A 17277-nucleotide genomic window follows, 5' to 3' on the forward strand; every position below is an offset into this window, starting at 1 on the left:
AATTGACATAATTCATTTTAATGAGTTAGAAGTATTTGAAGAGCTTTCAGTAAAAACATGTGGAGCCACTCTATAAATTCCTAGGCTTTTAGAACCCTCTCAGTCTCCGGTGTTTCTGCATTTGCTGCATCCAGTAAGCTGATAAACAAAAATGATTTATTGTAAAATAGTTATAAGTAAAGAAATGTCCTCTGAGGATACAATAATTGTTTTCGTTTTCCCCAGTGCCAGTGGTATAATAAAATGCTAATAGATGCAAATTATGCATGATCTTTAATGCATACTAAAGAGAGACCATTTAAAAACCAGGTAGCTTTTGTTGGTGAGTAAGCAGCGGAATATTGTTTCCTTTTTAAAATCTTGTACCAACTGAGAAGTTTCCTTTCTGGATAGTCTGCACAGACAGGCTTACCTCCAAACTACTACAATTCGACATTCCTGAGGAGCTATGGAAGCATGATCAGGGAGGATAGAAGGCAAACAAAAAACACTTTTATAGTCCAATTGATTCCATAAGGAAATCTTATAAGGAAAAACAAACATCTCCCCAACAGGAAAGCCACTGTGACTTAAAGAAGAGAAAATTGAAATACATGAAAAATCAATGAGGTAATAATTAAATTGTGGGCACATCATACAGCAGCCAGGGCACTTCACACATTTGGTCATGGAGGCAGGAAACTGAAGTCATCAGTAGTTAAAAGGGAGCAAGGAACAGGCGTCATCTTGAAGCTAATTTTGTGATGAGACACTAAAAAACACATACCTGCTACAGTATAGCAGGATATTTATAGGAGGTTAAAGATACAAATTAAAGTCCAGGAGCCTATACATTCCTGATTACCCAGCATTCTTAAATCAGTCCTCCTCAGTCTCACACCTGGGGTCTCAGCTGCAGCATAGCTGTCATTTACGCTATCCATGGCCCAGGATTGATGACAGTCATTCGCTGATGAAGCTGTGTACATCATTTCTGTCCGAGTTGCACTGGCCAGATGGACCCTGACCATCCATCGCCTGTCAGGGACGCATCTGTTCACACTGCTGCTAGGGGTACTAACAAGTCATTGGCTTTCCAAAAGGACAGTGTCAGCTGGATAGGGCACACATAAAAACTGGAGTTGTTGGGTTTTTCTTTTTTTTTTCTTATCAAGGAACAGGGTTTTTTTTTTCTTCTTCTTCTTAAAAGGGGATATAATTCATTAACTTTTTAAAAAAGTAATGGTACAGACATCTAAAAGATCAAAGACATCTTAAACTTTATATTGATAAAGCAAATTGGTTGTCTTTAAATTTGTTGTTATTGATGGTGTTTCACTAATATGATCCATTTAAGAGTATAACATTAAAATGTTTGTGCAGATCTGGGAGTTTCATTATGAGTATTTGTACCTAAAATGAAAAATCAAGATGTCTGTGCATGGCTTTTTTCTGAATCCAGATTAATTTTGTTACTTGTTTTACTTCCTTGTAATAAGTAAAATTATCTCCCTGTCTAAAATGAAAACCAATCGAAAGCAAATCTTCCAATACGTTTGTTCATAAATCTAATCAATAGCAAGATAGTTCAAATTTGGTAAATATCATATTTGCATTTAATTTTGTTGCCATTTGAAAATATTTTATTTTACAAAGAAAGGCATTGTTTTATCAGCAAGATGAAATAGTACCTACAGTTTAATTAGTCCTGTGTGTCAGGCACTATCTAAGCACTTTCCCTACATTAATCCATTGGCTCTTTACATTTCTATGAGGTAGGATCTTATTATTTCTATTTTCCATATAAGGGAACTGAAGAATAAAGAGTTAAAGGATGCATATTTAGTGTTAGTGGCAGAGCTAGTATGTGAGCCAAAAATAAGTCTGACACCAAAGTCCAAAGGTTAATTTCTTTTTGATTTGAGTTTCCAAAAATGATCTTCGAATATGGATCTAGACAGCCATTATTGCCCAGTATCCTGAACTTTTTCTAAATTCTTAGTTTGTTATCAAAATGAAACTATTTGCCTTGGCAAAACCTTAGCAGGATAGATTTTCGGTTAAGCAAGAATAAAAATATGGGTCAACATCGGACAATTAACTGTTTTCTTAAATTAAGGGTGGAATTTAAATCTTAAAATGTGCCTTATTTAGACACACATTTTGAAAAGAAATGGACACTCACATAAATGTTCTTAAGTGGATAAAAGTGCATAATTTACTCAAAATGATATTCAAGAAAACAGAACACATGACATGAACAATCTTCAACAGGTGAGCAAAGCAGAGACAAGTGTTAGAATGAATATGAATGGGAATGGTTGTTCACAGAAATCCTTCAAATGCAATTTGTATATAGTACATGTCTGAAAGACAGCCTCTGCCTCGTTATTGCTTCAGTTTTCTGATTTAGAAGAGGAAAAAAATGTATGGTGTTTTTCCACCAATAGAAATGTATTTTAGAGATTTGGGTGAAAACTTACTGTAAAAGAAAATAATGTAATTTTACTAGGTGGGAAACTGATAAAGAGATAGGCCATTTTCAAGGTCACAGAAGAGGCATTTCTGTATTGGCAATGTGAGACACATTGTTGAAAAATATGAGTGACTATAAACCTCATCTTGGCTGTCGGCTTTGGCAGCAGCAAGAGATCTGCAAGGAAATTTCTCCATAATTCTCCATTTTGGCTTCATAAATTGGCAGATCACATGGTTTTTCTTACTATGAGGGCCTTAGTTCCAATTAATTTACTTTGTTCTTTTTTGTTCGATTTTTATTCCTGTAGAAATATGGTAAAATGTTGGAACTAAACTAAATTATTTTAACGTACCTTCTACAGTATCAAGAATAAGCAAATATATTTATGCAAAGAAAGTTTCCACATCAATAGTATGTCAGTATATGCTGATTGCTATGCTTGATTCCTTCTGTATTAAGATGTGAATGGTCCGTGACCTAAAGGAATTTATGATCCTTGAGAAAAGAAAGGAATATATACAAATAACCACAAACAAGCTAAAATGTCATTAAATTGTAAAAGCAAGGTATTATAAAAGTTGAGGTGAGATTGCTTCCAGCTGGGATTATAAAAAAAAAAAAGCAGGGGAGTGAGGGTTTATAGAGGAGGAAGTATTTGAAATGAGTCTTGACAAATTTATTTGGGAACTTATGTGTGTTAGACAAAAGATGGTATCTCTGGCAGAGGGAACAATTCCAACACAAGCCTAGAGATAGAAAACCAAAGGTCAGAACAGGCAAGAATCACTAAACTAATTTGTCTGTATCTGCAGTTGTATGTTACTTATAATAGATGTTTTGTTAATGTTTCCTAAATATGTGAATTAACGAATGAATGAAAGAATAAAAATGAGTTGAAATAGCAGAGTCATGTGCATGAGTTAAAACTTAAAATTCCATCATAAAAACAAAAAGCTTTATTGTGGTATGCAGCCTAAGGGCCCCTCTCAAAGATGTCCTTGTCCTCCTCCCTGGAACCTGTGAATGTGCACATGGCAAAGGAGACTCTGCAGATGTGGTTGTGGGTAGGATCCTTGGAATCGAGAGAGTATCCTGGATTATCCAGGTGGGTCCACTCTAATTGAATGAGTTGTTAAAAGCGAGAACATTTCCATGCTGTGATCAGAGGGGGATGTAACGAGCTGAAGCATGAAAGAGCTGTGACACTGCTGGCTTTGAAGATGGAGGGAAAGTGACACAAGCCAAGAATGCAAGCCCTCTAGAAATAAGAAAGGACGAAATACGGATGCTGCCCCAGAACCTCCAGAAGGAAATGCAGCCCTGACAACACCTTCATTTTAGCTCTGTGTGACCCATGTCAGACTTCTGACCTACAAAAATGTGAGATAATAAAAGTGTGTTGTTCTAAGCCACTAAATTCCTGGTAATTTGTTAAGGAAGTGATAGAAAACAAATACATCTATTTTGTGTGGTTTTGGCATACTACAGTTTATGGGTCCATCGGGGTATTTTAAAACCTCATGTTGTCATGTGAGAAGTCACAATGTTGAAAATGCATATATAAAATTTGGTACGAAGTTCTAGGAAGAAAAGGGCTCATTATTAAAGTTTATCTAATAAGTTAAATTTTGAGATTAAATTAAGCAGCATATTAAATGAGCTGCGTTTTTGTTTTGTTTTGCATTTTTGTGTGTTTACTTCTCAACAATGACACTAACACTGGAATATTAGTATTTTTCATCTTAGGACAAGATGGAGTCTGATCAATTTTGTAAATTTGTGATTAATTTTGCTTTAAATTAACTAGGTTTCTTAAACAACAAATGAAATTTGATTAATAAATCAGAAAAAATATTGAGTCCAATATTGTGAAATTCTATCTCATATATTCCACAGTGCCTAGCACAATGCTTTGCCCACAGAACACTTATAACAATTATTATTTGATTTGTAAAGTAAATTCTATAAATATGGCTTAACAAATACAGTCTTCTTTCCCATTATCCAAGGATTCTAAATAAATGACTATTCATTGTGCCAGACTTCTGTTTGTGTTTGGCTGACTTAAGGTGCAATAAGTGTTGTTTTTGATGCAGCACAAATGAACTAGGTAGAAGGTCAAGAATTTATCTGTGAACTTAGGCAACATACATGATCATTCCAGAGAGTCAGAATTCAGAAAATATTTTTCTTTTACTGAAATTTTCTGTAGAAATTAAAAACTACTTACCCTGACAAAAACAAATTAAAAAATTTGTGCTGAAGTCACTTTTCATGTTAATTTGCAATGTACTGAGTAAGCAGGTAGGGAAAAGAATAGACGGCATTTTTAAGTTAAATCATTACTTGACAGCAGCCTTGCATCATGAGTAATGCTTCTGAGCTTTCTGGCTGGTGGTCTCGTCACATCCAAGCAGAACTCCACTGTTCTCAAGCCTCCCTTTGGCTTCATTTGCTGTACATACAGGGTTTTTGTTTGTTGGGTTCTTTCCAAGCTGCTGTTCGTACTGAAGGAATTTCTTTTTTAACCCTGTATCACACAGGACTCAATTCCACTGTCCAATTATCTACCTCTTCACCTCTGAATTGCCACACAGCTGCTCAGAGGAAGAAAGTGAGATCAAGTCAGCCATGCAAGATACTGTGCCCTGAGATGCTGGATCCTGTGGCAAAGCTTCCCTGCTGCTCAAGAAGCGCTGGATGAGCCCTGTGGGGAAGTGTGAGGGCCCAGGAGGACCAGGGTGAGCCTCTAGTTAATCCGACATGGAAAAGGAGGCTCCACGCCGATCGCCAAGAGTAAATTTAAACATGAAACTCACCACATTACCTTTTGGATTTTTGACCATGAATCTGGATATCCAGGGTTGGACAGTGATCTTACTTAGCTTTGCTATGGGGTGGGGTGGGGTGGAGAGGCAGCCTTTTTATTTGTGTTTGCTTCCCTTAAAGAAAGCCTTCAACAGTAAAAGTCAACAGAATCTTGAATGCCAACTGTGACTGGACACAAGTATCAGTGATGCAATTACTGCACATTAATCCAAACTCTCCATAGGGCTTGCTTGTTTCCATTTCTTACTTTTCATGTCCCTGAGGTTAAAACAAAAACAAAAACAAACCCCCCAAAAAGCCTGTTTTTATTTTTTTCAGTTAGAATAAGGAACTTTCATGACTTGACTTCAGTTAGAATAAGGAACTTTTCATGACTTCTTTCAGCCCTGACACAGGCTTCTACTCCACCTCACCACATTGTTTTCATCTTGTTTAAGTTCACCTGAAGATCACAAGATGCAGATGCAAACAGGCCCATGATCGTTGTTCATTCCCTGAGGTACTCACCATGTCACTTGAACAAAACCCATAGCATTTCTGTTTATTTTTCTATTTTTAACTATTCCTCAGTGGTAAAGGTAGGTGTAATATCTAGTTAATTTATTCATTTTGCAAATTAATTTCACTCCACTAGGCACTAGAGCTACAAACATGAATGGTGCCTGCCCTCAAGGGGTTTCAATCCACTGGACATAGACTATGAATTAGAAAGGACTCCCTGTAATAAAGTGTGATGCGGGCTCTGAGGAGGACAGCTCCTGAGCACACTACCTGCTGCTGAGAGTGCCCGACTCTCTAGTCGAGTGCAAGAAGGAGTGTGGGGAGGGCTAGGGGATAAATATGAAGCACCTGCACACTAACAGGCAATCAGGAAAGGCTCCTTCCTGGTCCGGAAAATACACTTAATTAGTTGACAGTGTATTTTCACCCCCTTTTATGAAGCTTCAAAATTGGATTTCTAATAGTTTTATGTCCTGTATTTTAAGATCCTGGTGAGATAAGACGATAGGTTCCACTTTTTTTAAGTCCTTTATTTCAGTGGCTGAATAGTTAAGTTTTGGCCTCAGACTTCCTAGCTTCAAATCCCACTTCTACCATCCACTGGCCATTTTACCTCAGACCATTTGTTGATGAGGTGACTTTACCTTGCCTGATTTACTTTTTCATTCATTGATTCAAAAACAACAACAAAAAATCATTGACCACTGTATTAGGGTTCTCCAGAGAAGCAAAACAAATAGGATGAGTGTGTGTGTGTGTGTGTGTGTGTGTGAAACAAAACAGATGGGATGAGTGTGTGTGTGTGTGTCTCTGTGTGTGTATTTAAAGAGATGTATCATAAAGATTGTCTTACCCAATTATGGAGGCTGACAAGTCCTAAGACCTACAGAGTGGGTTGACAAGCTGGAGACCCACAAGAGCCAATGGTGTAGTTATGGGCTGAAGGCTGGCAGGTTCAAGACCCACGAAGAGGCAATGTTTCAGTTTAACTCTGAAGGCAAGAAAAAGCTAGTGTCCCAGTTTGAAGGCAGTCAGGCAGGAAGAGCTGTCTCCTACTTGGAGCAGTCAGTCAACCTTTTTGTTCTATTCAGGCTATCAACTGATTGGACAAGGCCCACCAACATTAGGGAGGACAATTCGTTTTATGCAGGTAACTGATTCAAATGTTAATAACATCTAAAAACACCCACAAAGAAATACCCAGAATAATGCCTGACCAAGTATCTGGGCACCCAATGGCCCATAAAATTAACCATCACATCCACCTAACTTAAGTGTCATTCACTGTCCTAGACTCTAAAATTATAAAAATAATTGTGCAGAAAAGGCTTACGGCTGGCAAAACAAAAAAGTTAATGACAGAGTGCAATTATGAGCAGTAGATTCTATGAGAGTCAACACATCATACACCCTGTAGCCTAATGTTTGGACCAGGGTAGATGGTGCTTTCTCATAATTCCCTAGTATTTTTCCTTAGTCGCATTCTACTCTAGGCCTCACCTTCATATCTAGCTTAGAGCACTTAGGAGGAAGCAGAAGTATTCACTGAAAAGGACAGCAATTTTTACTTTTAGGAAAGAAAAAAGGAAAGTACACAAAATCTTGGGTTACGCTCAAGTTAGTCCAGACAAATGTAAAAACTCTTCAGAATCTAATCTTGGTTCTTTTTCATCCTTCTTTCTGCACATCTGACTTGGTTTTGAGGATCCTTCTGTCTTCCAGGTCCTCAGGGACTAGAAGGATCACCTGTCTGCTCAAGTAACCACTAGAGGTTCTTTCCAGGCCTGCCCTCTTCAAACTCTTCACCAAATCCCATGCCCAGATAATCTGATCATTACAGAAACCATAAAATGATAATGGATTGTGTTGGCCCTTTACTCAGGTAATGCATGTGTGTCTTAATAGAACATGGTGGGATGTGGAATGCATAAGCACGAAGGGATGAGTCGTAAAAGGGAATTCCTGGGGATTTGGAGGCTGATACGTTTGAGGAGATGGCAAATCATGTCATATGAGTTACAGTCTACTACACAGATGCATGAGACTGGCCCTCACATGATAAGGCTTTGACTTTGGGAACTGAAAGGAAAAAGCACATTTGTTGAGGCCCTAGTTTGTTCTAGGACTCTGGTAGGTGCTTCAAATATATTATTGCATTTTTATCACAATTTTTAAAAACTATAAAATAGGTATTAAATTTCCCATTTTCCAGTTGAAAAAACTGAGAATCAGAGAAATTAAATAACATACTCAAGGTTACGAAGTGTGGAGAATTAGGAGCCAGAAAACAAATAAGTAGAAAGAAATAATAGAATTCCTACAAGTCCTTCACCCACCTTTACATAATGATAGCATCTTACCTAAATATATTATTTTCTAAATGAGAAAATTAACATAGATACAACTATTAACTCATCTACAGACCTTAATCAAATTTTACTTAAATCCCTTTTCTGGTCCAAAATACAACCCAAGATCCCACGTGCACTTAGTTGTGTCTGTAGATGTGAAGTCTCCTCCAGTTCCTCATGTTGATGAATAGTCCTGGCCAGTTATTTTGTAGACTACCCCTTAACTTGGGGTCATCAGATGTTTTCTCATGATTAAATTAAAGTTCAAGCATTTTTGGTGAGAATAATGCAGAAGAGATGTTGTGCCATCTCTAGTACACCATATGAGGAGGTACAGGATCAATGTTAGTCATCGTAGGAGATACTACTTTTGGTCACGCGGTGAAGGTGGTGTCTGTCAGCTTTCTCCAGTGAAAAAAAATCCTTATTTCTATCCAGAGTTAAGCCAAACCCAAGGTTAAAGACACAGTTCTTCAAACTGCCAAGTCTGCCGAAGACTTATGACACCAAATACGATGAGTTTCTCAAACTGCAAACTCTGAGAAACAATCTCCACAAGAGTGTTCTCACTTTAGATATCAAGCACAATTTAGGCAATCTCTTAAACTACCCTCACTTCAGACTGGCAGGCTACAAACTCAGGGGTTCCCAAGACCACCTTTGTGTTCAATAATTTGCTAGAAAGACTCACAGATCTCACTGAAATATATTATATTTACAGCTTATTATAAGGAAAGGATACAAATTAGAACCAGTCAAGAGTAGTGAATCAGTGCGAAGCCTGGGAAGATTCCAAACAGAAACTTTTCATCGCCTGCAAGGACACATGATTCTTCCAGCATGGAAGTGTGACAATAAAGAATATTGCAACCGGGTGTGGTGACTCACACCAGTAATCCCAGCACTTTGGGAGGCCGAGGTGGGCAGATCACGAGGTCAGGAGATCGAGACCATCCTGGCTAACATGGTGAAACCCCGTCTCTACTAAAAATAAAAATAAATAAATAAATAAATAAAATTAGCCCAGAGTGGTGGCAAGCGCCTGTAGTCCCAGCTACTGGGGAGGCTGAGGCAGGAGAATGGTGTGAACCCGGGAGGCGGAACTTGCAGCAGTGAGCCGAGATCGCACCACTGCACTCCAGCCTGGGCGACAGAGCTAGACTCTGTATCAAAAATAAATAAATAAATAAATAAAAATAAATAAATAAATAAATAAATAAATAAATAAATAAATAAAAGAATATTGCCAACCAGGGAAGCTCCTTCATGGTGCAGAATTTTTCCTAGGGTTTTATGATGTAAGCTCAACTGATAGAATCATTGCTCATATGGTTTAACCCAATCTCCAGCCTCTTCCCTTTCTCCCTCTAATCACATGGTTGGGCTTCTAGGTAGTAGCCCCCCACCGTAAGTCATCTGCTTAGCAAAAACTAGGAGCTCACCATGAGTTACATGAATAGCATGAGCAATCAGAGGTGTTATGGTGCAAAGGTCCCCATCAATAACAAGGAAATGACTGTTGCACAGAACATTCCAAGAATTTAGAAGTTAACTTCCAGAATTCAGGGAGAGAAGCCAGGCTGCTCTTTGCATAGAGGCAAAAGCTTTATTGGAGAGATAGATATTTTGAGACTCTATGGTCTTATACTCATATATCCTGTTTCTCATCACACTTTTGCCCACTAATTTACCATTCATTTGTGATTTTTGTCTGCAATAATTATTACTACAAAGTCTGCCAATTGATGACTGACCTTGCTCTTAAGAAAAACAAATAGAAGTATTTATGGGTAAAGGGATCCATCTGCAATTTACTTATATTTTAGAGAGACAGAAAGAGAATTGTGAAGAAAATGTGAAGCTAATATTTGGGAAATCTGGGTAAGGGGTCTATGAGAATTCTCTATATTATTCTCAGAACTTTTCTGTAAGTCTGAAATACTGTAAAAATAAAAAGTTAAAACAAAACTTAAATACCAATAGTACATATTATTGGGACTATTTATGGGTTTGAAACCCCAAAGTAATATGGATTGACATCAAAGATAAATCTTCAAATTATAGGTAGTGGTAATAGGTTGTTGGATTTCTTTTATATTTATCATAGTATTTTTTTCACTAGTTTTCAAGTAAAAAAATAGAGGGATCTAGAGAAGGTAGAGTTGTTGGGTAATATCAGCATTCTTGCCTCTGAAAATGGACATAAAGAGGATTTAGTTATTTGACCTATTAAGTATTCTGTTTAATTAAATTGTCTCAGGATCTGTTCAGATAACTTACTAGGAAACTCCAGGGAATAGTGAATTGTTCCAGCCCAGGACTTTTAGAAAATGCCCAACTCATGCTTACTAAAGGCTTGTTTGAAATTATTTTAATCAAACTAAAATAAAATTGTGGAGATTCTATTTTAGTAATTAATAAATCTGTGGAAATGTAGAAAGGATACTGGTAAAAAGTGTTCACTTCAATTGTAACTCCATATTCACCCCCCAAAAAAAGTCTAAAATGATAAGATGTGTTTTGGTGATAGAATGGTGGACTAAACTTTGAGACAAATTCCCTAGAAAAAAAATGAATAGGGAAGAAAAAATGTAATGCAATATCTGTAATTCAGCTCTAATTTGTAAATTTGTTTGTGGTTTTATTAAGATTTGTAGTGAGCAATTGCTTTCCCCAGGCTAAGCACTATTTTGTTATAACCATGACTACATTATTTTCCCTGCATCACCAAATTGCCTCATAAGAAGAAGACATCATCTTTTGAGTAGTGTGGGCCACATTTCCACTGGCAGCAGCCAACTGATTATACTCTGCCAGTTCACTGGGACCCGTCCAGGAGTCAGAGTTTGCCAATGTGCTGGGAGAAGTCCAGCAACTCTTTGGCAGTAGAATGGACTTACCTGGAAGAGCTCTGGTGGTCTGGATGGAGCAATTCGCTGAGCTGAGCTCAACAGCCTAAGAACATGGCTCAAAAGAGTCCTCTGCTGGCTAAGGCTCAGGTGACTTCAGAGCAGGTTCCTGGGGGAAGTTCAGCAAACCACTGAGATAAACCCACTAGAAACCATCTGACAATAAATTAAGGGAAAACTCAATGGCAATACTCCAAAAGTTACAAAAGCAATCCATTAGAAATTAGAAGCATTGCATAGATTCATAAGGAGAATTCTTGGCAGTCTGGTGAGTACACTAATTATTTTCATTTTTTTTTTGCTGTTTTTTTTTGCAGAAGAACATATCAAAATGGTATAGAAACACTAAATCAATTTTTAAGTATATCTTGATAAAATATTTATATGTTACATTAAAATATGAATACTCATATCTCTCCTAGGATTCTAACACTACATATATATCAAAGCTAACTAGTATAAAAATAAGTCTGGTTTACACTTTGTATCTTCTAGTATTATTAGGACGATTGAAGGTCAGGGGGCTGGTGGGTGCAAATTGGAAGGCAATTTATTATAAGAAAATAAATTTCTCTTATGAATAAAAATAAAATCAGTTCTTCAGAACTGAAAAAAGATAAACACCAATTTAGTCTTGAAATTGATTTAATTTTGTTTCTCTTTGGGCAAAAAACACTATTGATTTTCAGTTTAGTATCAATAATGAAAAAAACTTCATCCTCAATCCCTTATCACTGCTCTGAAAGTCCATTTACACATTTACTTATCTATTTATATCAACCAGAGTTGACTGAATAAAATTTCAGAGTTTATACTACTAATAGATATTCATAATATGATATCTCTCAGAAGCGAAGTGAAAACCAAATAGAAAAATTATAAAAAAGAGAAAGAATATTTCTCTTACAAGTTTTCACTTTTATAGTGGTCATTTTCATATAAGATGTATTAGTAGTTTCTGAATCATGTTGATATATGTGTCAAATAATTACCGACTTACTACTAGTTGTCAGACTAGTATTTTAGTATTATAAGAATGTTACAAAAGATGTGTAAGATACAAGTTTTACAAAGGAAGATCTTATAATCATACATATTTGAATTACTATTTTTGTCTAAGTCAAAAAGTTTCAAATTAAATAAAGAAGAAAATAATACTATGTCCTAAACCTAAAAGAACTATAATTTAAGGATGTCTTCTTTTTAAATAACAATTCACAAGGCCAAAGTTTTTTTAAAAAAATTGTCATTTGTAATAACCTTGTAAGAAATCAAGATAAGTTTACGGTAAATCAAGAAAATGATTAGGCAAGAGGAAGAAATTTTTCATCTATGTTTTTTCAGAGTTTTTATTTTGTCATATTAATATGTGATTTGTTTTTGACAATGTTTAATGGAGAGAACTTAAGCTTTGTAAAGAGGAAAAGTAAGAAAAGACAAATTCTTTTGCCTGATTGGAATGAAGTTATTTTAAAACCATATAAGTGACCTTTAAGATCTTTGGTGCATAGGACAAGGCAGGATAAGGGCTTGCTATTTTCTATAGTATGTTTTGGTAGAACACCATAGATTTTGGGACAAGGACACAGTACACTATAATTTGGTTGCTTTCTGAAAAAATCTGTTGACCAGTTGAAAATTATGTTCTGAGATAATAATAGAGTAAAATTTACAATGCTTTCAAAACATGTATTGATATTTAATCAGGCTACTGTTTAAACAGCTGATCCTATAACATTTTACACAAATATTGGATTTTCTGGTATCATTCTATAGATATTCAAGGACCCTTTCATATTACTTTTCAAGTAACAGCATCAAAATAGCATGAGGTTTATAATCATTCAGCACTTAATTTTTAAATGTCAGCATTTGTGCATTGTTGGAATAACTGCACTCAATCTGGAGTTTCATTACATCACAAATAAACACTTCCTTTTGTTCCTTTGTCATTATAGCAGGGGAATATAAACAGATCACTGTAAAAGTACATGATTTTTCAAACAAAATAGTGTAAGATTTTCCTATGGTGAAAGCTACACTTTGCTTAAATAGAATGTTACCTTAGAATGAAGTTTATTTATACAAAATAAGTGATATGGTTTGGCTCTGTGTCCCCACCCAACTCTCATCTTGTAGCTCCCATAATTCCCACAGGTTGTGGGAAGGAGCCAGTGAGAGATGATTGAATAATGGAGGTGGGTGTTTCCTGTGCTGTCCTCATGATAGTGAATGGGTCTCACAAGATTTGATGGTTTTAAAAATGGGAGTTGCCCTGCACAAGCTCTCTTTGCCTGCTGCAATCCACATAAGATGTGACTTGCTCCTCCTTGCCTTTCACCAGTATAAAAATGGACTAATATAGAAAACTGGTACCAGTAGAGAGGGTGTTGCTGAAAAGATAACCAAAAATGTGGAAGTGACTTTGGAACTGGGTAAAAGGCAGAGGTTATTAACAGTTTGGAGGGCTCAGAAGAAGACAAGAAAATATGGGAAAGTTTGGGACTTCCTAGAGACTCATTGAACGGCTTTAACAAAAATGTTAATAGTGAATGAACAATAAGGTCCAGGCTGACATGGTCTCAGATGGAGATGAGGAACTTGTTAGGAGCTGGAGCTAAGGTGACTCTTGTTGTGGTTTAGCAAAGAGATTGGTGGCATTTTGTCCCTGCCCTAGAGATTTGTGGAACTTTGAACTTAAGAAAGATGATTTAGAGTACCTGGTGGGAGAAATTTCTAAGCAGCAAAGCATACAAGAGGTGACTTGGGTGCTGTTAAAGGCATTCAGTTTTATAAGGGAAGCAGAGCAAAAAGGTTTGGAAAAATTGCAGCCTGATAATGCAGTAGAAAAGAAAATCCCATTTTCTGAGAAGAAATTCAAGGCAGCTGCAGAAATTTGCAAAAGTAACAAGGAGCCAAATGTTAATCACCAAGACAATGGGGAAAATGTCTCCAGGGCATGTCAGAGGTCTTCCCAGCAGCCCAACCCATCCCAGGCTAGGAGCCCTAGGAGGAAAAGATGGTTTCATGGGCCAGGCCAGGGCCCCCCTGCTCTGTGCAGCCTAGCAACTTGGTACCCTGTGTTTGGCTGCTCCAGCCATGGCTAAAAGGGGCCAAAATATAGCTTGGGCTGTTGCTTCAGAGGGTGGAGGCCCCAAACTTTGGCAGTTTCCATATGCTGCTGAGCTTGCCGGTGCACAGAAGTCAAGAATTGAAGTTTGGGAACCTCCTCCTAGATTTCAGAGGATGTATGGAAACACCTGGATGACCAGGCAGAAGTTTGCTGCAGGGGTGGAGTGCTCATGCAGAACCTCTGCTAGGGCAGTGCAGAAGGGAAATGTGTGGTTGGAGACCCCATACAGAGTCCCCACTGGGGCACTGCCTTGTGGGGCTGTGAGAAGAGGGCCACCCTCCATACCACAGAATGGTAGCTCCACCTACAGCTTGCAACACGGGCCCGGAAAAGCTGCAGACACTTAATGTCAGCCTGTGAAAGCAACCAGGAGAGAGGCAGTACCCTGCAAAGCCACAGGAGCAGCGTGGCCCAAGAACCCATGGGTTCCATGGGAACCCACATCTTGCATCAGTGTGATCTGGATGTGAGACATGGAGTCAAAGGAGATCACGTTGGAGCTTTAAGATTTGACTGCCCCGCTGGATTTCAGACTTGCATGGGGCCTGTAGCCCCTTTATTTTGGCCAATTTTTCCCATTTTGAATGGCTGTATTTACTCAATGCCTGTACCCGCATTGTATCTAGGAAGTAACTAACTTGCTTCTGATTTTATGGGCTCATAGGCAGATGGGACTTGCCTTGTCTTGAATGGGACTTTTCACTGTGGACTTTTGAGTTAATGCTGAAATGAGTTGAGATTTTGGGAGACTGTTGGGAAGGAATGATTGGTTTTGAAATGTGAAGATATGATATTTGGGAGGGGCCAGGGCAAAATGATATGGTTTGGCACTATGTCCCCACTCGAATTTCATTTTGTAGTTCCAATAATTTCCATATGTTATGGGGTGGACCTGGTGGGAGATGGTTGAATTATGGGTGCGAATCTTTCTTGTGCTGTTCTTGTGATAGTGAATGGGTCTCACAAGATCTGATGGTTTTAAAAATGGGAGTTGCCCTGCACAAGCTCTCTTTGTCTGCTGCCATCCATGTAAGATGTGACTTGCTCCTCCTTGCCTTCCACTATGATTGTGAGGCCTCCCCAGCCATGCGGAACTGTAAGTCCAATAAACTTCTTTCTTTTGTAAATTGCCCAGTCTTGGGTATGTTTTTATCAGCAGTGTGAAAATGGACTAATATAATAAATAATTGATAATATTCTCTTAGAAGGCCTCTGTTACTAACATTACAAGGACATGATATCGGTATAACTCTGCATAGGGCAGTTAAGAGTCAGTTAAAAACCAACACACTATCTAATTTGTTTAGCACACTGTAATTTATAAAATATATTTACATGCATTTTCCAGCTTGATCCTTCCACCAACCCATGAAGAACTTATGGAATGTTATTCACTCCCACATGTAATAAAAGGAAACAAATTCATAAAGAATTATTGACTCACATAAGGTCATATACTTAGTAAACTGTAGAAAATAAAATCACCCAAGTCCTCTGATTCTAATGATTATATGCTCAGGACATCATCTTTGTACATTTATATTCTAGGCCCGAAGAAAAAAGAGGCATTGCCAGAAATACATCCTTTGTTTTATCAGAAAACAAAACATTTCTCCCAGCAGATTTCCATTATGTCTCAATGAACAAAACTGGGCAATGTCATCACTACTAACTGCAGAAAGACCAGAAGTGTGGATAGCTGACTTTTGTCCCTCTCCATAGTGGTAGGTGACCCAAAGGAAAGTGCTTGGAATGACTGGGGCTAGCCAGTTTACAGTGTCCACCACATGGTAGAATGTCAGAGTACACCCAGAAACTATCTTTGCCCTCAAAACGCTCATGTTCTAGTACCAGAGATAAAAATAAGTACACATAGGGCCACACTCATAATAGAGTGAGTTACGCATTTCTTGTAGAAATGAAGAGTAAAGTGTTCTAGGTATTCAGAGAAGAGAACAATTCTTTGTTCATACTTTTTTTTCTTAGCTAATGACCAATTACTCTCCTTAACTGTGTTAAGTTGCACCTTTTATGTAGCAAATAACAGCTGACTGATGAAAAGAAAAGGAATGTACTGGCTCATATAACTGAAAAATTTAGCCATGGCTGGATCCAGGAATTTAAAAGAATTTAATTAGGGCTCTATCCCTCCTTATCTCTCAGCTTTGCTTTTTCTGAGCTGGCTTCATTCTCAAGAATGTTTCTCTGATATGATTGCAAATATAATTGGCAGTTCTGGGTTTATTTGTCCTTTCAGGCCAGCAATCTCAGAGAAAATAGAAATATACATCTTTTCTGTAGCTATCTTTAGTGTAAGCTCTGGAAATACTCTGATTATCCTGGTGATGTGGTTTGGATCCGTGTCCCCACTCAAATCTCATGTTGGATTATAATCCCTAGTGTTGGAGCTGGGGCCTGGTGGGATATAACTGGATCATGGGGGTGGATTTCTCATGAATGGTTTAACACCATACTCTTTATACAGTCCTCAGGATAGTGAGTGAGTTCTCTCGAGATCTGGTCATTTAAAAGCATGTGGCACCTCAGCCCTCCCTCTCTTGCTCCTGCTTTGGCCATGTGAAGTGTCCACTCCCTCTTCACCTGCCATGATTGTAAGCTTCCTGAGGCCTTCCCAGAAGCAAATGCCACTATGCTTCCTCTATAGCCTGCCAAACCATTAGCCAATTAAATGTCTTTTCTTTATAAGTTACCCAGTCTCAGGTATTTCTTTCTAGCAGGGTGAGAATGGCCTAATACACATGGCTTGGTCACATGTCTAACTATGCTGAACCAATCATCCATCACTATGATTAGGGCTGTGAAGAATCTGATTGGCAAGGCTGAATCAGAGGATAACTTTTGTGATGGGTGGGTAGGATTGAAAGAGGAATTAGGGGATGTTAAAGGCTATTCATTGACCACTTCCATGTCAGAAAGGAGGATTTCCTAAATTGTAAAGTCCTAAACAGAGGGAAAGTAACAAATATCTACTATAAAACAGATACTCTACATTCCAGGAATAGGAATAGTTAGCTTTCATGCACCTCAGTCCCATAGAGGCTGGGGAGGAAGGTGCTAACATAGACTTAATTGGTT

The 17277-nt window shown here is 37.7% G+C and overlaps 1 long non-coding RNA gene across 3 annotated transcripts in view; it reads right to left on the reverse strand.

The window, feature by feature from the left end:
• Positions 1-17277, reverse strand: part of LOC134731426 (uncharacterized) — an 86681-nt gene that overhangs the window by 30232 nt on the left and 39172 nt on the right. Inside the window, exons 3-4 of one of the 3 annotated variants that reach the window (XR_010113664.1) lie at positions 11040-11157; positions 4633-5545 (exon numbers count right to left, since the gene is read on the reverse strand). This is a non-coding gene — a long non-coding RNA (uncharacterized lncRNA). Of the gene's footprint in view, positions 1-4632; positions 5546-11039; positions 11205-17277 lie in introns of those variants that run through there. The other 2 variants (XR_010113666.1, XR_010113665.1) reach the window with 2 other exon arrangements.

This window comes from Symphalangus syndactylus, chromosome 9 (genome assembly GCF_028878055.3).
Source record: "Symphalangus syndactylus isolate Jambi chromosome 9, NHGRI_mSymSyn1-v2.1_pri, whole genome shotgun sequence".
NCBI lineage: Eukaryota > Metazoa > Chordata > Mammalia > Primates > Hylobatidae > Symphalangus > Symphalangus syndactylus.